At 37.0% G+C, this 27,504-nt stretch overlaps 1 protein-coding gene and 1 long non-coding RNA gene across 2 annotated transcripts in view; one reads left to right on the top strand and one right to left on the bottom strand.

The window, feature by feature from the left end:
• Window positions 1–27,504, bottom strand: part of LOC139129721 (uncharacterized) — a 135,877-nt gene that overhangs the window by 88,865 nt on the left and 19,508 nt on the right. The gene's annotated exons all lie outside the window — the stretch shown is intronic.
• On the top strand, window positions 3,703–6,589 carry LOC139129702 (uncharacterized). Its single transcript, XR_011551650.1, has 4 exons — window positions 3,703–3,748; window positions 4,205–4,269; window positions 5,563–5,611; window positions 6,262–6,589. It is a non-coding gene; the product is annotated as an uncharacterized lncRNA (long non-coding RNA).

The raw sequence follows: 27,504 nt of genomic DNA, 5'->3' as shown, positions 1-27,504 counted from the left end.
CTATATTGCCGCTTGTTAAAATGGCGGCTGATCTGTCACAAGCATACCAACAAACCAAATGTAACACGCAATAAAGGGTCAATTAATCTAAGTTAAATATCTGCTGAATATTGAACAATAATTGCACGCTGGATTGAAATCACATTTGCTCATGATTTTCTTGAATCAGTTGAATGGGGCTCGGCTGCTGTTATCGCTCGAACCATAGAGCTAGACGTACGCATGTACGCATGTATACGCCAACAGACTATCAACGACCGGGCTCTAGTTTTCGACATCGCTAGCAAGGACGAGAGCTTTCATTTCAAGAGGCCCGACAGGAGTACAACAAGTTGTACAAAGACAACAACTCAAACTACAAAAATCTACAGCTCGCAGAGCAATGCGCGCTGCAGCAAGAAGCATCTCTGCATCTGTTCCGTTCCGTGGTCTGTATGAACGTCCGTGCCAAACCGGGTATATGGCGCGCTACACTCGGCTGTGGAGAATCCAACTCAACTACAAAGTTTACCCCGTTTTGGGGTGCAAACGAGAATTCGGAGTACAGGTATCAAGTCAAGCGAAGGACCTTTCATAGGTCTTCTTGTTATGTGGGGGTTATCTCACTTGAAAGAGGATTCAGACCTACCCGGCAATCAGGAGGTACAACAACGAAGTTTGCCCAGCACCGGTAGGCCTACACCAGCTAGCGGTTGGATCACTGCCATGACCGTGCACAGGACCGGGGCACAGGATCTCTCGATACGTCTATGCACGGTGTAGCCGTGCAATTTTCCTGCCAAATGCCGCGAAAACCCTCTCGTTTTGTCTATTTTTCCTGTCATTTTACTATTTCTTACCACGTAATACTAGGAGAAGTAAGACATGATGATCAACAGTTGGTTGTGGGCCAAGTCGTCGCGGGCCGGCCGGTACGTTGTGGGACCGGATTCTCTATATCCGTGTACGTCAACGCGGTGACCGTCTCCCAACAACATCTCCCGTGTCCTGCTCTGGCTTGCCGATCATGGTCTTGAGTGTAATTTTTGTGGTAGGCATTGTGCTTGTCGCTGGTCTACATATATAGGCAATGTTGATCATTTTAGTTATGTATTTTCACTGTACTGTACATAGCATTGTGTACAACCAGCGTGATCGCGCGCGATCAAACCTTTTTGTTCACTGTGCCTGCGTGCAGTAAACTCAGCGACATTATGTGCCGAGTGTAGTGTCTCAATGTTCGTACCCTTACATGAGTTTATAGATAGAAATACACCACTGAAGTTCGTTTCCGATCTTAATATTTTACTATTGCATGATGTTGAGTCTTACAAAGGCCTTAACAAAGTGGGGGACTGCTCCCATCTCACTCCTATTGAAGTTGAGAAGACTTATGTTTACAAAAATTTATGTTTATCAACAAAAAAATCACGCACGCGCAGCGCGACGACCACTGCGCTTTAAACGCAATATTTTTGAACTTCGTTGACTTTGCTCGCAGGGTTATTTTTGCAATAACAATGGCAACTTTCCGGCGAGCGTGAAAGTCATCACTGTCATGGAAGTTGTATGTTGTATGTCGCCCTCCAGAGTTGACATGAGAAGTCGGAGTGAGATGAATATCCAATGTGAGTACTGCTCGAAGTTTTACTGCCGCTCATGTTTGAATATATCATCAGAAGGATATGGAAAGTTTAAAAACCCAGCTTTACACTGGTTTTGTAATCGCTGTGAAGAAAAAGTAATGAAAAATATTAGACTGGATAGTGAAATTGAAGCCAGATGTTCGGCGTTTTTGAAGTCGATGGAGGACAGAATCCGAAATTTAGAAGTACGTGTAGAGACAAAAGTTGACGAAGACGGAGTAAGAAGGGTAGTGGAAGAATATATAGAGAAACAAGGAAGCCTAAAGATAGACAATATAGAGGAGTCAGTACACAAGAAAGTCAAGGAGTTACGTGAAAGCTCAGATAGAGAGAAGAACATGATAATTTACGGAGTAACTGAGCAAACCAATTCAGCTCCACTAGCAAGAAAACAAGCCGATACTGCTATTGTGAATGACCTAGCTGATCTTATTGAAGCGGACAGATCACAAATAATCAACGTGGTCAGATTAGGAAAGAAAGAGACGTCAAATGAGCGAAGACCTAGACCAATGAAAGTCACAATGGCAGATGTGAATGCTAAGAAAAAATTCATGAAATGGCTTCCTAAACTTCGATATGTATCAGATAGTAATCCACTCAAGAAGGTATCTGTATCTCATGATATGACATTAGAAGAGCGTGAAATCAATAAGAAACTTTACTTGGAAGCCAAAGAAAAGAATGAAACGTCATCGGGGGAATACCGATACCTGGTAAGAGGACCACCATGGGAAAGGGAGCTAGTGAAGGTCAAAGGAAAAGAATAAAGGGCAACTTTACACCTGAAACTGTAAATACAATTGTAAATAATTTATTTTTTTTTTTTTATTATTTATTTAGTTCAGGAATCTATACATCCCATATCAAAAATACATATCTTACTATGGTATAAAAAATAATAATTAAAAGAACACAGGCAAGTATGAATAGATACACATTATAGACAACAAATAAAGCAGCCAGACTAGAAAAGCAGCGAGAAAAACGAACGATAAAAAACCACGAAACATGACTGTTTTAAAAGTTAAAAAGGATTAGTTAAAAAGAACCAAGCGGGTACTCCCGATTACATAGTATACATCGACTTTCTATACGATTCATTATATTTTGAGACGACGAATGCATGAGACTTCACAATTTGGTTCAGAACACAATTCTTACTATTGTGCAGTCTGATGAAGAAATTATACGATAGTTTGCGTCTGAGAGCATCGAAAGATGGAATGTTGTTCGATACAAACATTCTATTCGCACTGTAGTCACGTGGTAAACTTAAGAGAATGCGGAAAGCATTATTATATGCCACTCTGAGGTTAGTCATGTGTTTCTTTGTGTATAGCCACCATAAATGGGAGCAATACATATTAGTGCAATAAGAACGAAATAGAGAAACTTTTACATGGTTATTGCAATTTGAGAATTTACGAATCAATGAATTAGCTTGACCATAAAATCTACGCACTTGCCTCTTGATATCTGCATCATCTGCCATTGTGTCAGAAAAAACATAACCGAGATATTTGTGTTCGGAGACAACGTTTAAAATCTTACCCCCTAAATAAATTGGAGGGACCATATTTGTAGTCAAACCAAATTTACGTGGTAAAAAGTACATACATTCTGACTTATTTGGGTGAAAAACTATATCATGTTCAAAGCCGTATGTTTCACAGATTTGCATTAAATTACGCAAACCACTTACAGAAGGACACATCAACGCAATGTCATCTGCATACATTAGGTGATTGATGATAAGTCCACCAATGATACAGCCTTTTCTACAATTTTCTAAACGAGCACTAAGCTCATCCATGTATACGTTAAACAGGTATGGAGACAGAATACTACCTTGACGGACGCCGTTTATCACTGAAAAAAACGAAGAAAAACAATCTCCCCACTTAACACAAAATAACTGTGTGCAGTACCAGACCATTATGATACGAATTAAGTACCACGGCGTATTAAATAAAACCCAATGATTTACACGATCAAATGCTTTGGTTGCGTCTAGAAAACATACAAATACTGGACTGTTGAGATGACTGTAGTAGGAAATTGTTAATTTCGAGCCCTGTCAGCAGTCAGCATCCAAAGCAAAGGCAACGCCTACATACACCGTGAGTCTTGCAATCTGATTGGTCTATTGATTACTTACCTTCCAGCTACAGTTTTCTTTATATTGGTCAAACCAACCTGCAGAAAATAGTGGTGTTGTACCAATGTGTGGTGGTGGAAACATTAAAATGTTTGTCACTTTGGTCGGAGACGTTGAAACAGCAGATCCTAAAACCATTAAAGGGCCAATAGCTGTAACTTTTAATGAGTTTTTCACTATTTTTGATTTGAATGTCAATAGCAAGTTCTTGTTTGACTCTCCAAGCATGTTGAAACCCCCACTATTCAATTTGTCAACGCAGTTGTCTGCTTATGTAAAATATATACTTGTTGTTTACATGTTAATTCTATTTTGGTCATTTTATCTGTCAGGTGTTGTGAGGTGGCTGAGGTGTGTTTCAAATGGCAACTTTGTCATTGTTAGACGGTCAACATGTCTGTTATCTTACTTCTCACAGATATCTGACAGTGACTCTGACGTTGAGAAGCAAACTTTGTCAACTGCCAAGAAGAGGAAAGCCGGGTAAGTTCAGTGTACTGAGTAAATACTGAAGCAGACATCATGCTAAAGTGCTAAGCTGCATAGCAGGCATCACTCCACCGTGTTAAATTGCAGAACTGACACCATGCTCATTTCTAAATCCCAAACAGCAGACATCATACTGTGTCGTTAATGACACAGTTGCACAGCACACTACAAGAATGAAGCTAAATTGAAGAGCATACAGTGTCGTTAAACACAGTTGTACTGCACTACATAGCATACATCACACTATCATTCATTAGTCCCCTACAGAAAAGAACCCTGTTGTGTTTGTGTGTTTGTTTCTCAGAGATACCTTGAGCAATTTCTTTCAAACTTGGTACAAGGATTACTGCTAAGGCCATACACATGCATGTCGATTTGTTTTTTGATATTATCAAATATGAACATAATTTCTGTCAATGATTTCCAAATACATTACCTAGTGGGGGACTATGTCACAGACATGACTTGTGCTAAAGTGTATAGCACATACAGCAAATCTGTACCTGCTAATGCCAGATTGCTCAACATACATTACACTGTGGAACCAAATAGCAGAATGTGGTATCATCCCAAAGTGCTAGCTTGTAAAGGAGGTACCATCCTGCAGTGCTGACATGCAGTGCAGATACCACCATTCAGTGCTAGTTTTTCCAAAGGAGATACTGCCATAATGCTGGTTACACACATGATATATCAGTTTGTAATGCTAGCATGCGAAGCTAATACAACCCCATACTACTAACTTTCTCAATAGACACCACCATAGCTTGCACAGCAGCCAGTGCTCTAAACAACATGTTAGCACCATAGCAAGGTCTCTAGCTAGGTCTAATATGTTTTGATAGTGTTCATGGATTCAACGATCAACATCAAAGCTAGTGTTTTTTTTACTATAGAAAACATGCAACAAGTGGGTAATATATAGCCTGGTGTAGAGATTGGTGGGGGTGCGAAACTCAGAGACTCTCTAGCTAGGTTAGAATTATCCACGCTGGGCTACAATCTCTGTGTGGAGTTTGCTCAAATGAGTCACAGTTTTATCATTTTCAATGTGATAAGAGGATCCAAACAAAGATATTTACTCCTCAGCTGTTAGACCATAAAAGGGAAATGTCAGTGTCCTGTAAATCACCTGATTTTGGTATCACCTCATTGTTTGCTGTGGCAAAGTTGGACTTCTCTATTGAGAAAGAGAGATGATATGGCTGCTATTTCTAGGAATGTAGAGTGATGTATTAATCTCTCTCTCTCTCTCTCTCTCTCTCTCTCTCTCTCTCTCTCTCTCAGTGATACAAGCAGATTTTCTCAAAGAGGAGTGCAGTTTAGTGATTCTGAGGTAAGACCTGTCTGTTAAGCTTATATCAGCAATGTTTGCATGTCCTGTATACCGGTATATCATATATCAATGATTTGATATTGGCATAGTTGGCATGGCTGTTCACTGTCATATAAGCAAACACTGACAGGAGAATCCATTCTTTAAAAGGCATAATACCCAAAGGAATTCCTACCAGATCTGTTACCTAGGCCAAATAAAAAGTGTGTGTTTCTGCTAACATACCTCTGGAAATCAGTGTACCATAGATTGGTGTTCAAGGAATGTTTTTTTTTCACCTTTTTTTTCTTGACTGAGACCCATAAAATGTGGAAAAATTTAGAGAATTTAATTGAAAATGCGAAAAAAAAGTGTCTAAGGTCGGTGCGTTTTTCTAAGGTAGGTCAAGTAACAAGAAATGCTTGGGTTTTTTGTTCGGTGTCAATACATCCAATTTTTGACCCATCGCTATATTCTCCAGCCATGTGGTAATTACCATTTGTGCGTAGGAGTATAAAAATGGTAATATTCTAAAGGAAAGGTGGTGTGCTGATGTTTTGTCACTTTACGGGAGATTTCTCCTCCAAAGATATCATCATTATGAGTCATGTTATTATTATTATTGCGGTTGTTGTTATTGTTATTGCTATTGTTTTTAATTTATAATGCAGGAGGAGGAAGATGATCCATTTGCCATGGCAACAAGCAGAAGAGGTACATCAGCTAGGTCTTCTAAGAAAGCAAAAACCAAACCTCTTTCTGAGTCACTGATGGACTGTTTTAGAATTTTTCTCAAATTGAAAAAAATTGTGCAAGATTGACCAGCAATACAGAAATAGTAGTCATCATCTTGGATTGAACAGCCCAGTACATTTTACCAGGGTTCAAAGGTCACATTAACGGGGTTTTCCTTTGCATATTAATACATTAGCGGATAAAAGAACACACTGTCTGTTCACATGTGATGTACATACAGGTATGTATATGGCTGCATGCTTCAAATTTATGAAAATGCCAAATTGACCAGCAATATGAGAGCACTTTTTGTTGCTATCTTGAATTTTGTATTGTTTTTTTTTGCAGACACTGTGGGCCAGAGGTCCAAAAACTCTAATGTAACTTTTGATGATTTATTTTCACTCTTTTAATGTCAAGATCAGTTTCTTGTTCTACGTATCACTTGATGTTGAGATACACAGTATTTCAGCTTGGATAAGCTTAGCCTGTACATGTGTAGACTGCATTGTTATTGTTGGCAAGTGAATTTTATTCTGAACTATAACACAAAGTAAAAACAATAACCATGCACGTTACAGGTATTATATTGTACCAGTACATTGATAGTGCAAATACTACGATCTGATTGGTGGAGACATGAAAATAAATAGCACCTGCTATCTTTTATACACATGAGTCGAGAACTGGTCATAATCTTGTGTGGTATACCATCGCTTGGTGTGGTTTATTGCTCAATAGGCCAAACCCGGAATTCGAATCGACCACGCGCCACGGTACAAACAAAGCCATGTGCGCAAACACGCTTATGCGTACGTGTATTTCCATACGCGTTAGTACACATGTGGACTTGTTTGTACCGGCATCACGTGATTGATATTTGGGCGTACTGAGTCTGTAGAACGCATCGCGTCCTTTTTATTCCGGAGTAGAACCATTGTGCAGTGTTGACAAGATGAGAGGGTGTTTCAACATGCTTATGGAAAAGAGCAAGAAATCGCAATTGATATGCAAAATTGAAATAATGAAATCTATCATCAAAAGTTTCAACTGTGGTACTTTTCCATTCACTGGCTGAATGATGCTCTGCCAATGCTGTAATACACGCATTCAAACTTAAGGTAGGGTAGTATGCACCTCGAAAGTGAAAGACTTAAACTTTCACCCAAACTTTCCTCAAGGAATCTTTCAACCATATGCTTTCATAATCATCTACCAAACTTTGCTACTGGAGACACAAATTACCCATGATTTACTGATATTTAAAATAAATGGCCACCGTCCCTGTGTTAACTCTATTAAGAAAAATAAAAATTTTCGATTTTTGAAAAACTTCGATGGTCAAAATTTTTCTCACACCAAGAGCTGTAAAATAGCTCACCACAAGTGGTAGATCAGAAAAGAATTGTAAAAATTTGAGAGTCCGAATATCTGTCCTCGAGGCGCTTTCTGCCTTTTATGTGAGAGGATTGTGTCTCTTATTAAAATATGCATGCATCAACTCTTCATCTTCCTAATTTGTCATTTTTGTAATTATCCGTGTGTGCATAAGTTTCATATTTTCAGAAGAATAAAATAAAACAAACTCTGTCTTCCTAGATTTATTTACTGTTGACAATTAAATTATGGCAAATCCCAAGGACAAGTCTACTACAGAGTTTCAAACTGATATGTGAAGTTATAATGCAATGTTTCAGTTGTGATCAGGATTCATGTGTTTATGAACACATGGAGCATGTACATTAAGCATATATGGTTCCGGAGTAGTTATTTCAGAACCCAAGTACAACCTAGGTTTATGTCCACATTTAACCAGTAATTCAAGCGCTATTGGGCTCATGCTATGTGACAAATTTACATGATTCATGTTCTGGAAACATACATTTTTACTCAAATTTACTTTACTAAGGATAAACAACACCAAGTAGGTATACTGTTGCAATGTCTCTATCACTTTGTTTGCTTTCCCACGCAGGCCACAATAAACGTGTCCACTGGACACTCTTCAATGCTGTGAAACTGTCTCCATCGATGGCCACCACCGAATTTTAGGCATTCTGACCGATGCATGTTTCCAATCAGGCCTGATAAATAACTTTATTTCTTTCACAATAAAATAATGCAAAATGTTATTAAAAATGGGCATGTTTTTATGCAAATATTTCATATGTTGAATGCCTTATATGATGCTGCAAATATTTGTGGTGACCTTGCCTGACCTCTGAACACTGACCTCATGTCGCTATGCATTTATTGTCTATGTAAATTTACCTGATACGGTAGTGGCATAAAGAAGCACTGCGACCATTTGGAGATTAAGGTTACCTATTCAGAATTCAGTGCATGTGGTCGATCAGCTCGATTTTGAAAAGCGCCATCATACGGTGAAACTAAGAAATATGACATCACTGAAGTCATGTCGCTACGTGGGTAAGAGATGCTTAGCTGTACCCGGCTGAATAAAACAGTTCTAGATTATATAGAATCGTTTGTGTTGCTATTGCAATTCTTTGTATGATTTGAAAAAATATAAGTAAACTATTACTCTTTCTTGAAAGTTATACGCACATATACCGTGATTTTGAACCCCTTTCACCATACATGTAGTATTTGACCAATGGACCCTTGACGAAACGGAGACTTTACAGGTACTTTCTTAACTGATGTGAACTGACACTTTGTCCCTTCATTTCTTGAAAAGGTAAAAGTTTACGACTGTGGTCGTCAATTTTTAATCACCCTCCAAATTACAAGAAAACTTGTAGAATTTGTTCTTTGTAGCTTGATCTGTACCAAGTTGCCGAGTTCACGAAGTCGAAAACCCGTTCGAGCCTGTAGCTATAGAAGCAGTTAAAAGAAAACAATGCCACGTTACCTATCTTCCAGCCGCCCCTTCTCAGCTCTTTGTTTTCTGTGAGTTTAAGCTTAAGGTAGGACGCGCCTCGGGGACAGAAATTCGGGCCTTGAAATTTTATCAATTTTCTTCTGACCTACCACATGTGGGGGATCATTTTGAAGCTCTAGGCGAAAGAAAAGTTTTCACCGTCTTAGTTTTTCAAAAATCAAAAATTTTATTTTTTGCCATAGAGTTAACACAGGGATGGCGGCCATTTTGAATTTCAAATGTCGAGAAATCGCAAGTTATTTGTCTCTCTGGTACCAAAGTTTGCACGGTGACCCCTGATTTTTATCAAACTGGAAGTTGTGATATAGTTGTAGTTTCAACTGGTGAAAGATGTCGTCCATTTCCGTAAACGACAAAAAGTCAAAAACCGCTGAACAGACTGCGTTGATATTTGGTACAGATATTCAGACTGGTTTCAAGGTTCCAATTCGGAAAAATGGAGCCAAACGGAGTGGCGGTTAGATAGTTTTGCGAAATTTCTAACCCCCCTTTTTAACTAATTGATTTTAGGGGTCTTTCATATATGTAGTTTTGGAATGTACACCAATCCTGCATTGTGGACTGTTTTATGAGTTGTGGAACAGAAATGAGGGTTTGATGAATGTTAGAAATATGCAGGATGGCTGATTCAGAGTATCAGAGATTTTCATGAACTTTTGGTGATAAAATTGATAAAAAACAACATATTTAATGTTTTAGATTTCTCACTTTTGTTAAGACCCTTAACATTTATTACCCGACTTGATGACATAACTAGCTGCTGGACCTGTTTACTGGCGCATTGATTTAAAGACAAAGATAGTTTTATTTTGTGATAAGAACGTGTGATTTCGTAAAACATAGTCTATTAGCCTGGAAATGTGATTGTTGCGAATATTGTTTACCCCACTGACAACAGTGTGGTTTGAAAATGGCCGGAATGGGCTATTACGGAACTTCTTTTTGTGTGTGCATGTGGATCAAAAACGTGTATGGTGTGAGCAACCCGTTCAGTGAGAGAACAAAGGACTCTTGGCTTTGATATCGAAATCAAGAACAGAAGACACTACCGTAGGTCAAGACAAAGGTATGGTATAAATTATCATTATTTATATTGGAAAGAAGCTTGGTGACATTTTGTTCGTGTATTGTGCGATAGAGAAGAGTGTGGGGCATGATTGTTGTTATATATATGACGTCACGATTGGATGAGAGCGATAGGTGAGGTTAAGTTGTGGTCGTGAATAGTTTTAAGTTTATTTGCATAAATCACAGAGGGACCATGCGTAAATGTTGCGTTGAGTGTAACCATTCTCTCAAAGGGCTGTTTTCAGTGAAATGCTACATGCTGAAGTCTCCTTCTGCAGGCCGCCTCATCAAAATGATATTGATACTATGCAAGAGAAACTTATCACTTTGAGTTGCGGCTTGATAGGGACCGTGGGTGACGTGTAGACAACGTATACACTTTAATTACAAATGGCAAAATATTGACGTCTTTGCATACTATATGTTTTTTCTTCTCATGAAATCATGTCACGATGCCTCCCCAACAGAAAACTATAGCTATAATAAAATGTTGTAAGGTGTTGAAACAATTTACCCTCCTTCCTACAAAGTTGCAATGTATTGAAACACTTTACTCTCCTTTCTACAAAGTTACAAATTCCCTGGTACGTGAAGCAAACATTGTTGCTGTTCGATACTGTGCTACAATACATCATGGACGTACTAGTAACGACCATGGAATACACTGACTGAGGCTGGGCTTGGCTTTGTCTCTAGTCCCGCGTACCGGTCGTCCTTTTAGTCCAAGTTTTACCTACCTTGCTTTATCAAAATTTGGCCTGCAATTAGTCAGTTTGATAGTAAAAACCATTATTTCAAGGAAACTTTCACAAACAGAGTCATAATACAAGGAAAAAGGAGAAAAACTTGAGGTTTTCTGAAAGGTCAAATCTGGGTCATCTTATATGACCCCTTAAGTACACAATTATGGTTCAAAAGAAACCACCTAGGGAGGTCCAATAGGTACAATCTTATGGTAATAGGTATAATTTCTTGGTGCTTTCCAACTAAATGGCATTTAGCTTGACTGACAGTTTTAAATTAAATTTTATTAACAGTTATGGCAAAGGAAATTGTCAACAGTAGTTGCAGTAAGCATATCCATTTCAAATGTTTTTTTAGAGCTGCAATTTTTGCATGGTTACTTAACATCAAAGCAACAATTCAAAAGTAAAACAATTAAAATTATCCATTTGGACTATTTCAACTGCTTTAACTTTTGCAAGAAATGATGTGATTCTGAATGATTTTAATATTTCAGCAGATTCCTCCATTTTAATGATGTAATAGTGAACATCACCAGACATTTCTTGATCATATCAAAATATCAAATGAAAATGTTCCTGGGCTACAATGTTATCATTATCATTAAAACTATTATTACTCTTAAAAACATTTGAATTGAACAATATCATTGTGTCTTGTTTTAAAGGATTTTGGCCTAACCCTTTTTGTCTCAAGAAAAATACTTATGCTGAAGATGTTATTGAGCCTGCTTGATCACAACTATGACACAACACACAATACTTGTATCTACCAGTACACTGCCACTATGCTACCGAATGCTTTCTTCTGCAAGGAAAATTTGTATTTGTGTGGCTAACAAAATTTGACTTCATGACTTAAAGACTGCATAAATGTGGCACATAATTTGAGGAGCTTGTAGTGTATATGTATGATAAGTTGTCATACTGTGAACACTGACTGAATGCTGCAGAAGTATTCTGTATCTGTGGTAATATATTCATACTGCTATCAGTAATAATTCATATTGCTACCAGATTTTTAGAATTGCCACCTAATTATTTCTTGTGGCAAAAGTTTACCACCAGAAATGAAAATATTTCTATCCCTTTAATGTCATAAAAACACAGATAATTAATGTAATAAAAACTAAACAAATATTTCTAAGAACTATGTAAAAACTATCACGAACAACATACAAAACATTGTGATTTGAAAATTAGGAACTCCTGAATGCCGAGAAAGCTGTTGCTACACTTGAGATCATAAAGTGTTTGAAAAATTTTTGAATTTGAAAGGAATATTCATCATTGTGGTTTAACTTTTCATTTGATAAGTGTAAATGTCAAGCACTTTAATGGTCATGTTTTGCTGATATATATTTCTTTAGATGTTTTTTCCATAATTTTTCACTGTTTTGTACATTTATAGATGTAATGTCTATTTAATGATTACAAGTATAATTGTACACTTTCATTGTTGAATGCTTATTGATTATTATAAACTGAATAATTTTTTTCTTGTCTCTCTACAGGATAGTGCTCAAGCTACAAAGTTTGCTACATCAAAAGACCATGAATGGACCAATGAAAATACAAGTAACATTGTGGCTCAACATATTACACATGATATGACAAATAAAAGTACAGTCAAGAAAAGCAAACATAGTAACCTGTATCATGTAAATCAAAGTAACCTATGTCATAATTTAAATGTAACCAAAGAAAGTACACTTGAAAGTGACACCTGTAACAACCAACAAAGTAATAGTACCAACAAACATGTAACTGATGTAACCAACAAGGGTGAACAAAGTAACTTGTACCATGTTAACCAACAAAGTAATTTGTGTCCAGATAAAAATGGAGACAATAGAAGTACATATGTTAGCAGTATTAAATAATAATAACAGCAAAGTGTAGTTGATAGCAGCAACAAACATTTTAAACTATATTAAATTCTGGTACGTGGTAGTACACATCAAGGAAGTACACAATTTAGTATTGGATCCAGAGGCAAACAGTGCACATGCAATGCATTAATTTCCCTTTGTATGTCATTACAGAGGCACCTTATGACAAGAGCAGATTTAGATAAAATTCTGCACCCGGGATTTAGATAAAATTCTGCACCCGGGAGATGAACTATATATTTCCATCATTACAGATTTAAAACTGAATGATAAATTTGTTAATGACCTGCTCATGTTCGATGACCTACCACACACTGTCTTCATAAATCCATGGCATTATGGCATCAAAAGGGGTCAAATATATACCTTTGTGATCAGTCACCTCGCAAAAGTTATTTTTGCCATTTATAACTCACAGAAGTTTTTACAAAACCAATAAATAATACAGTAACTTCGGTTTTAGGGCTTCATCAACTCCATGTAATTTGAATCATGGCAAAAAGCTCCAGGCTTGGAGCTGCCCATCGCATAATATGGAAGAGCCATCTTCCGATTGGTATGGCATTGTCCACTCACCTATGATCAACCAGGCTGTGGATATTTACATAACTATTGTTGAGACTGAGTATCCTTTGCAAACAATGAATCACTTATGATGAACTGTCCACTGTCAGATTCTGTGCTGCTGTTTACTACTAACAAGTGAGAAATTTGACAGTGGACAATTTATTATAGGGGATTCATCGTTTATGCAAGGATACTCAGTATCAACAATAGTTATGTAAATACGCACAGCCTGGTTTGAGCCTGGGTGACTGGACAATGCCATACACACCAGAAGATGGTCCTTTCCATATCATATGTTGCAAGCTCCCAAGCTTGAAGCTTTTTCCATGCTTCAAATTACATGGACTTGATGAAGCCCTAAAATGAAACTTCCTGAACATATGTAAAATCATCCTTGGTGAACTTCCCCTTTCAATGTATCTACAGTTTGTAACTTTATCATCATTTGCATATCCTTACATTTGCCGCAAGTTTGCTTAGCGTGATGACTTTAGCCGCTTAGATTACTTAACCCTTGGATTACTCTACAGTTTTTATAATCATTTTCCATTACAATCAGAGTACATTTGCATTTTTGTTAGTATTTTATTTAGCTTCGATATTTACTTTACACTTACTACCATTACAGTATATTTTATTTACTCATTACATTTCTACCATCAACAACCATTTACAATATATTGCCTGCTTGATTGTTCAGTGTTTATATATTGAATAAAATTTGTTTACAGTTAAAATCCATACTTGTCCCGTGTCACTTTTCCCCAGCTGTCAGCTACAAATACCAGGTGGCTATTCTTTAACATTTGAAGTGCAGGCACAATCAACAACTTCTCCTCTATGTCAGTATGTAGAGCTAACCCATTCAAACTCCCATATGGGCAAGAGTATATGCGCCTGTGAAAACTCTTCTTATAGTTTGAGATTGCCTGTCTTTGAGTTTGTCTGTATGTATATGATATGATTGTGCGGGTGTGTGTGCTGAAAAACTCCACAGCCGCAGCACCTACCCATTTAGTATTTAATGTACAGGTGTACCCAGAGATAGAGCAGTTTCACAATGTGCCAGTTGTGATCAAGTGCCATTGGCGCTATTTTTATTCTTGTTTTGGTAAGAGAATGGTTGAAAGTTTCACTGAGGAAAGTTTGAGCAAAAGTTTAAGTCTTTCACTTTCGAGGTGCATATTACCTTAACAGTGTGTGTAAGTAACAAACTTTTGCTAGTTTTAGCTGTAATTGTTGAAGACTTGTGAGAGCGATTTTGATTTCCACATTTTGATACAAAAATCAATGTTTCTGAAATTCTTAGTTTGACTCTCGGCTTTGAATATGATGTAATATGGCAAATGCTAAACAATCTTTTCGGTGTCTCAATAATTATCTTTTACGTTCTTCTAGTCTCAAATTTCAAAAAATTAAGTTTTCTCTTTGGTGTTGGTATAATTTCCACCATCACGGTTCAGAACATGCTTTAACAATTTAAAAAGGAATCTTTGCAGCTCGTGCTGTCATGAAAATGGGCGGACAGCAGCAGGTTAGCACGCCCTCTAGAGTTCTATGTGCTCACTAATTACTTGCGGTCAGCAGTGCACTGAGATACATCTCATATACAGTGTGTATTGCAGCAGAGTTGATAAGTTTGGCATCTAAAGCTAGAAATACTCGACTTTTAATTGATATTTAACTTGATTTAATTATTGAAAAATGCCAAATTGAATAAATGAAAACTTCTTTTAGATGACAGATCGAATTGACAGATTTCTACAAATTATTCACGTTACTTTCACCTTCAAGTCATATCGTTTTTTATCAATATGAATTGCAAGGAAAACAATACATCTGACTGATGAAAAATAATAAAAGAGAAGTAAAACGTCTAATGTTGCCCTGTCCTTTGAGTTCATAATACTTGGAACGGCATGGAATTGTGTCCCTTAGAGACGGTAGGTCAGTGCCCGCCCCCGCGGGGTCAGTGTTCTTTCAATCGAATCTCATTTACCGTTGAGACCTTATCTTTAATTAAAGGCAAGAAGGGTGTAATTTTCTGCTTTTCATTTTCACAAACATCAAAAGTATTATATTCTCATCCAATAACCCAAGGGACGGCCGCAACAGTAAATACGAATACAATTCTGGGATTCACTGAGTTGTCACTAACACATACTATCTTCGTGGTTTAAAACTTGTTTACACGCACAAGCGATATATAAAAAAGTTTAATCTATATTTTTATTTTCGATGTGACATATTTCGTCCAAAATTGGTCATATCATTGAAAAGATGGTTGTCAATGTACCAGTCTTTTCTGGGAGACTTAAAGGGAGGTGGGGGTGGGGGTCGTTGGAACTGCGTCTGCGTGACTTTCTTATTTAAAAAGAATGTATTTCATGCACGATATCTTGATGTATCACATCAGCATGGCTGCAAGGTACATTATAACAGATATGTTTTAACTTTCATCTATGATCGTATCTTGGATACAGTGTTTACATTGGTCGTATGAATCCCATACGACCTTTGAACTCAATTCCGACGACTCCCTCCCTCTGTCCCTAGTGTATTACCATGACCTATTACATCATTGTAGAAAAAGCAAGCAGTGGAACGTTGCCAGACTTTCGTTTCTGTGTCGCCAGTGAGATCAAAATAGGAACGCCAAGTATGTTATGAAGTAAATCAAAATATGGTTTGTGATCGTATTTCCTACATGTGCATGCTTTGTTGAAGATTATAGTACATCAGATGAACTCTAAAAACTACAAAGTTCGATACAACCGTAAAGTCACGAGTCTTCGCAAGTTTGTTTCGCTTTCATCAAAGCTTTATTTACAAATACTCGTACACCGAGCAAATATTGTTTGCTTGGAGATAGAAATATACATATTTGAGTGACTTTATATTGAAATATTCAACTTGTTTCTTATCATATCAGATTTATTTTCTTGCAGCCATAATTGGTGCCTAAATTTCTAATTCGGACATGAATACTTAACACATTTTTCTTGAATTAACGTCCGCAAACAATAATTGCAATTTTCATTTAATTTTTACCATATGTTGTCATCTAGTTTATCTGTAGGTGCATAGCAGCTTAAAATACCTAGCGGGTGAACGTGTCGAAAAGTCAGAGTTTTGCTCGGCAAAACCATAGTAAAGACGTTAAGCTGATTTAGCCATGACAAAAGATTTAAAGAACTCCATGAATAAAAAGGATCATTTGTACATTCATTCACACCAACTGTTTATCTAGTAAATAAAAATACGGCAAATTAGCTGTTCTAGGATTGACAGGGTCACGTCTACGGCAACATACGCCATCTGTGGAACGACACGCAGTCAGTTCTGATAGCGAAATTGGTCATAGCGCCCCCTTACGACAGTTTGCAAAACTGCTACTGGTCCGTTCAGTTCAAACATGGCAGGCTGTCGGAATGACTGAGTTGTTTCCTCTCCGTGAAAATTCCCGTAAACTGCGGAAAATATTCCCAAATTCAGGAAATCCTAGGATTGTAAGAGTCGCTAAAGGCATCGGAATCACAAGGTACGTTTCTGCACACACATGTCTGTGAAAGTCGTCAATATTTTTGGCAAGTTTTACCAACACAATGCAACACTGTGTTAGCGCACTTCTACGCCTTTGCGCCCACGGCGTGAGATCTGTCACGGGCAAATTTTTCTGAACTTCAAAAATGTTCAGATGTGAATCAGTTTTACATAAAAGTTCAGCGTTTATTGGTAGATATGAATGAAAACTTATCTTCTGATCCAAAATCTAGCTGAAATAATCAAAATTGTTCAAATTTCCAATAAAATTCAATCTCTACAGTCTATCGGTTGCATTGTGTTCTGTAAAATTCGTCTGGAAAGTTGTAGATTTTCACCAGAAACATACCTGCAGACTTGACATGTTATATTGTCATGTCTGCTTCTATGTATGTTTCTGTACACTCATGCACACATCTGTGAAGTCAAAATTATTCTGACAAATATTTCACAATAAAATTGCAAAAGGCTGCTGGTGAAAAATCAGAAAATACTCAATTTGCCATAAACATTGGGTGAATTGTAATCTGATTAAAATCAGATGTAGAGTACGGCGACGTCTATACTTATGCAGTATTCTCTTGCTGTCACCTCTCAACAACAAGAGAATACTGCGTAAGTATAGACGTCGCCGTACTCTACATCTGATTTTAATCAGATTGGGTGAATTGGTCTGTCTAAGATGCCAAATTAATGTTTGATCCAAAAGTATAAAATATGCAAAGTACCTTCAAAAATACACATTTACAGCCTGCCAGTTGCAATGAGTTGTGTAAAATTTGTCAGAAAATTTGTAGATTTTCACTAGAGATATCCCTGCAGAGTTGACATGATGTGGTGTCATGTCTGCTTATATGTACAGTAGTTTAACACAGCTATACTGTGTTACAACTAATCTGTATGGATTATCCTTACACAGTGCAATGTAACGGGGTCCCTCTAACTGACCTTGACCTTTATAGCTGAGAAATTCACCATCACAATTGAAGTGAACCACTCTATTCCCACTGAAATCACAAACATATATGCCATCTTGTTGGTGATCAAAACACAAACCCTCTGGTCCCTCTAAGTGTCCCTTGCCAATGTCTCTTATACTTTGCATCTGGTGATTCAAAACATGAACACAATTCCTGCCAACATCTGATACAAAAATACATTTCTTATTCACAATCAGATCCCAGGGATCACTGACTTGTCCTTTTTCAGTTCTTGCAATGTGTTCACCAGATTTATTATATTTTCTCACATATCCATTGTCGTCACCAATGAATATAAAACCATCAGGACTCAAGCAGATACCTCTTGGATCAATTCCTTCTTTGCGTCCAAACAGTTTAAAATCTTGCTTTGTCCAGAACTCACCACAACTTGGCCATTCCCTCGGTCACTCATAAAGTATTGGTCATTGTCTTCATCCACTGTGACATTCCAGGTTTAAATGACTTTGGGAATGCATGGAATTGTAAGATGAGATCACAGCAGAGTTGGATTGGATCAATAACCTGAACTCTATGATTGTTCCAATCACATATAACCCATTGACCGTTGTTCTTGATGTATATTCCATTGGCCCATTAAATTGTCCTGGCATTGATCCAAACCCAAACACTTCAAGGACACTCCCCTTGACTGGATGACCTTGAAAAACAAAAACATAAACGAAGGTCAAGGTCAAATTGCAAACTACAATTCCTATGAAGTCAAACATTTTCTGATTTCACAAATTTTGACTGAATGCAAACTTCTTTTGTTTACACAAACACATGGAACATTTAAAGGAACAACTTCCTTACATTGTTATGTAACTCACGTGTTTCCATGGCAACGTATTTGCATTTTATTGGTGTAAATGTGATTTCCAGTCCATAAGGTCATTGTATTGCTGATTAGCTCATGTTTACAACGAGTTGCCTGGTTGTGAATTGTCTTGTTGTGTTTTGACCTCAATCACAAATACATGTTGATGTAACTTACATGTTTCCATGGCAACATTTTTGCATTTTATTGATAAAAATGTGATTTTGAGTCCATAAGGTAAGTGACTGTATTGCTGATTAGCTCATGTTTTACCAATTTGTTTGCAAGGTTGTAAATTGTTTTGATGTGTTTTTGACCTGAATTGCAAATACATGTTGATGTAACTCACATGTTTCCATGGCAACATATTTGCATTTTATTGATGGAAATGTGATTTTCAGTCCGTAAGGTAAGTCATGTATTGCTGATGATTAATTAGCTCATATTTTTACAGATAGAGTTGCCAGGTTGTTGTATAACAGGTTTTTTGTTGTATTTGACCTCAATCACAGATAAATACAATGTGTTTTTTCATTTGTTTTTTGTTGTTTTTGTTACTATGAACACCACTAATTTTTTTTCAACACTCTCCTAAATGGTGTTTTGTTATTCTTATTTGTTTCCCCAAATTTTCTTTCTTATTAAATTCCCCTGCCTGCCAATCTGTCTCTCTTAATGCCAATATCAGTATTCAAATACTTGCAGTCACTGATTTGTTTATGCAATAGTTTTATTTTGTTTTGTGTTTTTTCAACTTTTTGTCAATAATTATCAAGTTTTACATATTTTGCCCTAGTGTGTACATATTTGTCAATTTTGTTTTGCAAAATATGTTTATCTTTTGATCCTAAATTTACTGAATCTGAGCTTCAAATATTTTTTACTTATTTTTTGTTTTTTTTGTCAGCCATTCTAAAATTTGGTTTTGCTACCCGATTGTTTGTTTGTTCGTGGTAACTGTGTTCAGTGTATAATTGTACTGCTGATCAGCTTATGTTTAAGTGTAGAGTTGTTGTGTTTTGATGTCAAGCACAGATACATACAGTGTTTGTTATTTCTTTTCTTTGTTTATTAGCTTATTTGTTTGTTGTTTTTTTTATCTTAGCAAATTTTTTAAAAATTTTTCCTCCCAAAGTTTATTTGTGATGTTCTATTTTTCTTTTTTCCCCATTCTCTCATCCAATTTGCTTGACCTGCTAATCGGTGTCTTTGTAAGTCTGTTTCATATTTTAAATATGCCTGGATTTACAAATTTACTTATGTCATAGTTGTAGTTTGTGTTTGTTTTTTTCAAGTGTCTGTCAAATTATATCAAGCTTTTGGTATTCAAACCTAGTTTGCACGTATTTGTCAATAGTTTTTCAAATTTTATTTTGTTTACCATTTTCTGTTTCCTTTTGTCAATACTCTGTGACCCTAATTTACAGAAATAATCTGCCGGTACACTTCAAATTTATAGTTGTTTATGTTGTTTTTTTGTCGGCCTTATTGAATTGTTTTTTTCGTGGCCATATCTGAGTTTTAGTTTTGTTTTCTATCTTCTAAGGTGTCGTGTGTTTACAATATTGTGTAGCTGTCACTTTAAATTTTGTTGTTTTGATGTAATCTCAGTCACTTTTAATTTTCCTAATTTGTTTTTTTTGTGTGTTGGCTACTCTTAAACCTACAAAAACTTTTTAATTTTTCACCAAAAATTTATTCCTGTTTTTCTGCTTCCTTTGTGTTTCTACAAAGTCTCTCACCCATATTTTTCTGTCCTTCTGATCCTTCTTTGGCCTATTCTCTGTTTTGAAATAAAAACTATAGCTAATTTGTAATGATTTTTAAAGGTTTTGTCAAAATTGATAAACTTACCTAATATTCCTGCAGCAGTGTGTACAAATTTGTAAAACATTTTTGCAAAATATATTTTGTTTAGCATTTTGAATTTTTGTCATTAAATCTGTGATCTTAATTTGCTTTGCTTCAAATGTTTAATCCGTTGTTTAGTTTGTTGTGTTGGCCATACTGAAAAATATCTTTGTTTAAAAACTTTGGTGACTGCTAGAGTATATTCACAATATCTGTGTTCACTGTATACATGTTACAAGATTAACATTTTCTTGTTGTCTTACTGTTAAATGTTTTTCACAGTGTCAGCTATCATTTATCTTTTCCTCTGTACATACCGCCACCGGTAAATATTTTTTTCTAAATTATCACCTCACACCTGATTTTGATCCAATATATTTATTTGCCTGCTTGTGATAAAAACTTAGGTTAGTGTTCCATTTCAAGACATCGTTTCAGAGATCGTTTTTTGTTTTTTGACCCCTCGGATGTTTGTGATATCCTGTTATACAATTCTATAATATTTGTTGATTGTTAAGGCCATATTCAAATGATATTTTATTAAACATTTTCAATGTCTGGTGTAATACCTTAAATCCCTAATGAATCAGTTTTGCTATATTAAATGTTGGCAATTTATTGATTCATCAATATTTTTTATTTGTAATTTTTTGTAGGCAACACTAAAATTTTTTTTTGTGAATTTGAACATTTCCTTTTTCTTAAGTTTCGAAAATATTTGCAGACGGTCTACAAAATATTTAAAATATTACTAGGCCAATGTTGTTGTATTTTTTGCTGTTTTCCATTGACCATTTAAAGACTTCACTTCAAATTTTAAGTGTCTGACAGTAGTTGTTTATGATATAAGAGGTTCCACTGGTTGTGCAGCTTGTATCTAGAGATTGTGGAATTGATTGACTGTTATATCAAAACATATCTACATGTATGTGTGAACATTTTCTTATATGTCCCCACTGACGTTGGCCTCTCTGTGTCACGCAGCATCTTTCCAACACTAATATTGTGTGCATTGTATTTCTAGCACTGTAGCATGATGTTTAAGATGTTTTTATCAAATTGAACTGACTCATATCAGCGGCTGCTTGAGGTGCATTCATGGCAAGTCATGTCCTGATGTTTTCTCAGGTTTCTTGAAATTGTCCTTCTTTGGAATGTCTGATCGCCTACCGGATGTAAATATTGTCCCCTCTGGCCGCCTGACACTTCGTATGTGGTACAGAAAAAACTTCTCCTCATTGTCAAACGCTAACCATGGAAATTCAACAAAGCATTCCTATGCAGTTTCCTCGTTTTCTTCATAACTTGTTTTACCTTGCAACTCGAGCTAGCGCTGCAGTCACGGTGCAATTTTCTTTTCCGCTGACTTGGAAGTTGTACTCGGACATGCCAGGCGTAGCAGTGCTGCACCTTGTATTTAGCTGCCTCTGAGGTCGCCGTCATGCCTTGCTGCGAATCCGTAGCCTCTACCACTCGGGTAGGTTGGTCATTGAGTGGTAGGGCTACGATGTGTAATACGCAAATATCGCACAGGATACGGCCTTGGCCAGAAATTTTCAAAGGCACAAATTTGACATAACTTTTCAAAAGGGACCGTGTCCGGTGTTCATATAACCTACCCGCTCAATAATTACTCGGTATTTGTCATTTTTCTCTCCTCCAAATGGATTTTTCGCAGCAAGACCGACGATCGCCTTGCATAACCGCCATCTTGAATTTAAAGCTGCTTGACCCATGACGTCATGCAAGTCTCGCAAGTTCCCGTTCCTACTTCATTTGCATTCAGATATCAACAAACAACAGTGCGCTGACTAGTATTGCTGTCTCAGCATTGTCGGCTACGTTATGCGAATTTTCGCGTGGTAAAAAGTGAATGAATAGAAAGCAAATTACTTTTAACTTCTAAAATTGTGAATAAAATATGTAATAAGTTTATAAATAAAATAAATTGTTGAATGACACTAAACTTCTCCAACTATTATCCAGAGAAATTTACATTATAGATCATGATGTTCTCCATCACATGTAACACAAAATAAATGCAATGATCCTTTTATTTACCATATCGTAATATTAAACAAACTTGGTAGAGCTGATGTGTGGAGTTGCCCTTATTTTCCTTTACATCTTTCACATTTTCTGTTTTATGAATGCCTTCCAATGGAGACTTGTCTGTAACCTTTTGCTCTCTCCTCAAAGACTTCTCCACAGTTCATACATTTGACCTCCATAATGTTTCTGAACTTGAACTGAACCAACACCCTAACTCCTTACTAAATTTCAAATGAAGGACCACTTATTATTATTATATCCTTTATTAATCCAATATAAAAAATTGAAATGTGTTGTGGTGTACACAGTCTAAAAAGAAATATTCCACAATATATAAAATACAAAGAGATCACACAGATTAAAAAGCACAGTTCCAAATAACAGACAAAGCACTTGTCGATCAACAACAATACAATTTAAATAATTCTAACAGTAGCCATTAATGAGTTTGTTTTTTTGTTTTTTTCACCTGTTAGAAAATTGGTTTAGAATTCTCACTGCTGAGGGTACAAAAGTATTTCTAAACCTGTTTGTGCGGCACCTTTACTGAATAGTATCTGGTACCAGACCTCATTTTAGTGAAATTACTATTCAGTTGATGCGTTTTGTCAGACAATATAGTTGTAGATTTGTTTTTCACTGATTTCATATACAAGTCATCAAAACTATACAATTGTACGCCTAGAATATTCCTAGCAGCTTTGATGATACGATTTATCTGAACTTTATTAGAAGAGGAAATACTACCGCCCCAGCAAGAAATACAATAACAGATGATTGACTCAACCGTTGATCTGTAAAACATATGCAAAATGTTCCCGGATACACCAAATCTATGCAACTTACGCAGAAAATACAATCTTTGCTGACATTTACGGTTTAACATATTCACATGGTCATCCCAAGAAACCATGTTTGTAAGAAGGATCCCAAGATATCTATAACTATTTACCCTTCCAACCTCCTCACCTTTGATTTTTAACGGAGGTGGACTGATTTTGTTTTTCCTGAAATCAATTATCATTTCTTTTGTTTTCTTTACATTCAAAAACAAGCTTAATTTATTATCATCACACCATGTAACCAATCTGTCCACTTCTTGCTTATAGATTGTGTCCTGATCTGCTGTAATGAGGCCAATTAAAGACTTGTCGTCATCATTACTGTCCGCATGTATGGGGGTACAATCAGATGTAAATATGGTAAATAATGACGGTGATATAACCGAGCCTTGAGGCGAGCCGGTATTTGTCAATCGCACATGCGATCGTATTGAATTTACCTTGACAAACTGTGGCCTCCCAACCAAAAAATCTGCAACCCACCAATAAATTAACTGCCTGTATACTGACATATTTTTCAATTTCCTGATTAATAAGTTTGGTGAAATAGTATTAAATGCATTTGAGAAGTCCACAAATAAAATTCGAACAGATGCATTGGAAGTATCAAGGTGTTGTGTGAGGGTATGTAGAAGACAGAGAACTGCGTCTTCCGTACTCCTGTGTTGGCGGTAAGCAAATTGCAGTGGGTCTTGGTACGGTAATGTTTGAGAAACCAAATATTTTAGGAGGATTAACGACTTAAGATGTCGTTATGTGCGCCTGCATTATACAATTATTTTTATACAACTATTTTTATACAATTATGTTTATTTATAAAACAAAAGACTCTTTCATAATATGCATGTCAAGCCCCCTCCCCCTTCCAAATTTAAAAAAAATGAAATATAAAAAAGTGCAAAAACACAACTCATTCCAAATTTCTTTTCTTTTATTTCCTTTTATTTACAATATTTACATTTCCGGGTTTTTTTTGCGAAAATACGCACAACGTTGCCGACAATGCGAAGTGTGAAAGACGATGGTCGAGCGCACGTGTTGTCTGTTTACTAGAACGGGAACGTGCGAGACTTGCATGACGTCATGGGTCATGCAGCTAAAATTCAAGATGGCGCTGACTTCAAGGCGATCGCCGGTAACAGTTGGAAAAACCCGTTAAAAGTAGGTAAACTTGAGGAATACCGAGACATCTTCCGATGGATAGATGCTAAATGGACTTTGGACCAAGTCATGGAAATTATTTCTGTAAAGATCGAAAATTGGCGTTCAAATTCGCGCCGTTCGAAATTCCGTGCGCATCGGCATAGTGCATGTGTAATACTATCCTGTGCGATATTTCAGTTCTTCACATCGCAGCCCCACTCCCAGCAGAACACGTCAAGGAGTGGCAGGGCTCGTTTTCGCAGCAACGTCATGCCCTTCTCGTTTTTGTCACACTGGTTTCATTCTGTTCACCACCCTAGCGACCATCGGCTGCTGCTGTCTGCTAAGCTTTTGAAAATACCCCGGAATCAAATAGTGTTTTCTGACTGCGTAGGGCCAATAGGCCCATTGTTGTTTACAAAGCACTCTATGCACTTGTCATGAAAAATCCGAGGTCACCGCATGCAGCCATCTTTAAAACATGGCAATTACTCCCTAAGTTACTGATTACAGTACCGGTATATGTCTGAGACTGCGCACTAAAGCAAGGAAAGAATGGCTACCCAGGGATGTTGAAAAATCTCTCTGCCTGTCTGCTGCACTCTTGATCAGCGAACCGGCCCCATGAAAAATTGGGTTCGCCAGTTTGGCGAAGAGGGGCTGAAAATAATTCGTCAATCCGATGTTTTATTTGTCATTTGACCCTCTGGCGAGCGGCAGCGGAAACACTGGCTATGCATGAAAAGCAATGTAAACTTACTTTGTTCGTAAAATCTCACATCTCTTATTATATTTTACACAGGTTATGGAAAAACAGTATTTTTGAAGACTGTGACAGTGAAATCAGTGTGACTGACAGAATGGGAGATGATGTCACAAGTCAACCACCATGGTGAAATATCTTTGACACTGTGTGTGGATGACATTGAAGATATACCGTATCAGAGTTTATGAAGATATGAAGACACACACCAGACAATGGAGATGTCACCCATTCTACCGGTGACCTCCTCCCTGGTAGCTGTTGCCATGGTGAAGATGACTTTGGGTTCAACTGAGCCTGAAATGTTATATCGTGTACATATTGTACACACAAACCAAAAGGCCCTTTTCAGGGCCATCACATCGTCCAAAAAGAGAACTACCATATGCTTAAGTTGTATAATTTTTTATTTATTTATTAATTTTCTCACTTTTCTGCATTATATCATTCACTGTCTTTCTTGTTATTGTGTTTCTTTTAATTATTAGATAAACATTAACTTCAACAGGTAAGTTGTAAAATAGACGAACACGGCACAATTGTTTTCATACTACAATCGTAAAATTGTGTATAAAAATCACACATACGACTTTCTTTCCAAAGTAACCAACATTATCCTTACATTTTACACAGGTTATTGAGTACAGCATTTCTTTAGGACAATGGGTGTATCTGTGATCTTCCTCACATCATCCCTCTAAACTTCCACCTTTTTTATTCTCAGACTTCACAGCCATGTTTTGGTTGTCTCTGTGTCGTAATGTCTTTGTACAAAAGTTCAATTGCAGGGTTACAGGTAGACGGAAAGATTCAGTTGTTTATCATATACCCATGCCAATATTGCTACATCCTAGTGACGTTCAACGTAAAATATCAGCCGTGATATTTCACGGTAAACGTCGAGATATGCACGATGAACGTCATCAGTTTTAGAGTTTTCCCGAACTACATTAGCATTTGTTGGTAAACAACGTAAACAACAAAATGGCTGCAGCTCCCCCGCCTGCGAAGCAATGTCGCCGACGTAAAAACTTGAAGGGCTTCGAGGAACACGGGTATTTCTGGTTGCAAAATACGGAAATATCATGTCTTGAAATGTTTTCCCATGGTATTTTTTTGGTCAAGTTCTAGCAAACATTCTGCCGTTTGCACGGCGCCGGCACTGTGCACGGTCTCCACCAAACAGGTAGTGAGCGTGTGGCGTGACAGCAATGTCGCGCGCGCGACGACTGTTGACATGGCAACTCTAAAGGTAAACTTACAAAATGGCGTCCCCTCTCCGCGCGAGCTCCGTGCCGTACGACGATCGAAATCAGGATAGATTTAAAGCTGAGCATTTTTGATCGGTTACAGTTGTAATAGCATATTGCACCTTAAAATGTTCCTTCTGTATGACGATTTTTGTATCCCGGTGTCTTTCTTCTTGGGTTTCATTGAGATATGGACGACTTGCAGCGATGTCGCGCGTGATGTTGACATCTTCGTCGTATACTTTATGAATGAAGCCTGTTCACATAAACATTCTGATATTTATGTGCAAGGCGTAATAAAGTAAAGCCTCAAAATTTAAGGTTTTTCGTTCTATTAGTAAAAATTCCCTAAAATTATGGGCATGGGTATATGATAAATCGGTTATTACCCAATATCGCCTGTTCCTTGTGTCGTATCAGCATTCGTGTCATTTGTGCTGCGTCAGACACTCGACTTCGTCTCGTGTCTGACGCAGCACAAATGACACTCATGCTGATACGACACAGGAACAGACGATATTGGGTAATAACCTCTAAGTATACATTTTATCACTGGTACAGTATATCTAGTCTCGACGTGCTGAGAAGGTCGTGGTCGTTGTCATGACTACTATCAAAATTCTCATACAACTCTCAGTATCACTGTTGTCCATTAAGCCAAAAAAGATCGTTTCTGGTCACCGCGAGCGTCATTTCAGAACCTGCGCGTCATATTTTATTGGGTTACATACTGATCAGTACAGCTATCCTTGATATCCCT

This window comes from Ptychodera flava, chromosome 3, assembly GCF_041260155.1.
Source record: "Ptychodera flava strain L36383 chromosome 3, AS_Pfla_20210202, whole genome shotgun sequence".
NCBI lineage: Eukaryota > Metazoa > Hemichordata > Enteropneusta > Ptychoderidae > Ptychodera > Ptychodera flava.
Note: the sequence above shows the minus strand (reverse complement) of the source record. Positions and strands in the feature narration are given on the sequence as shown.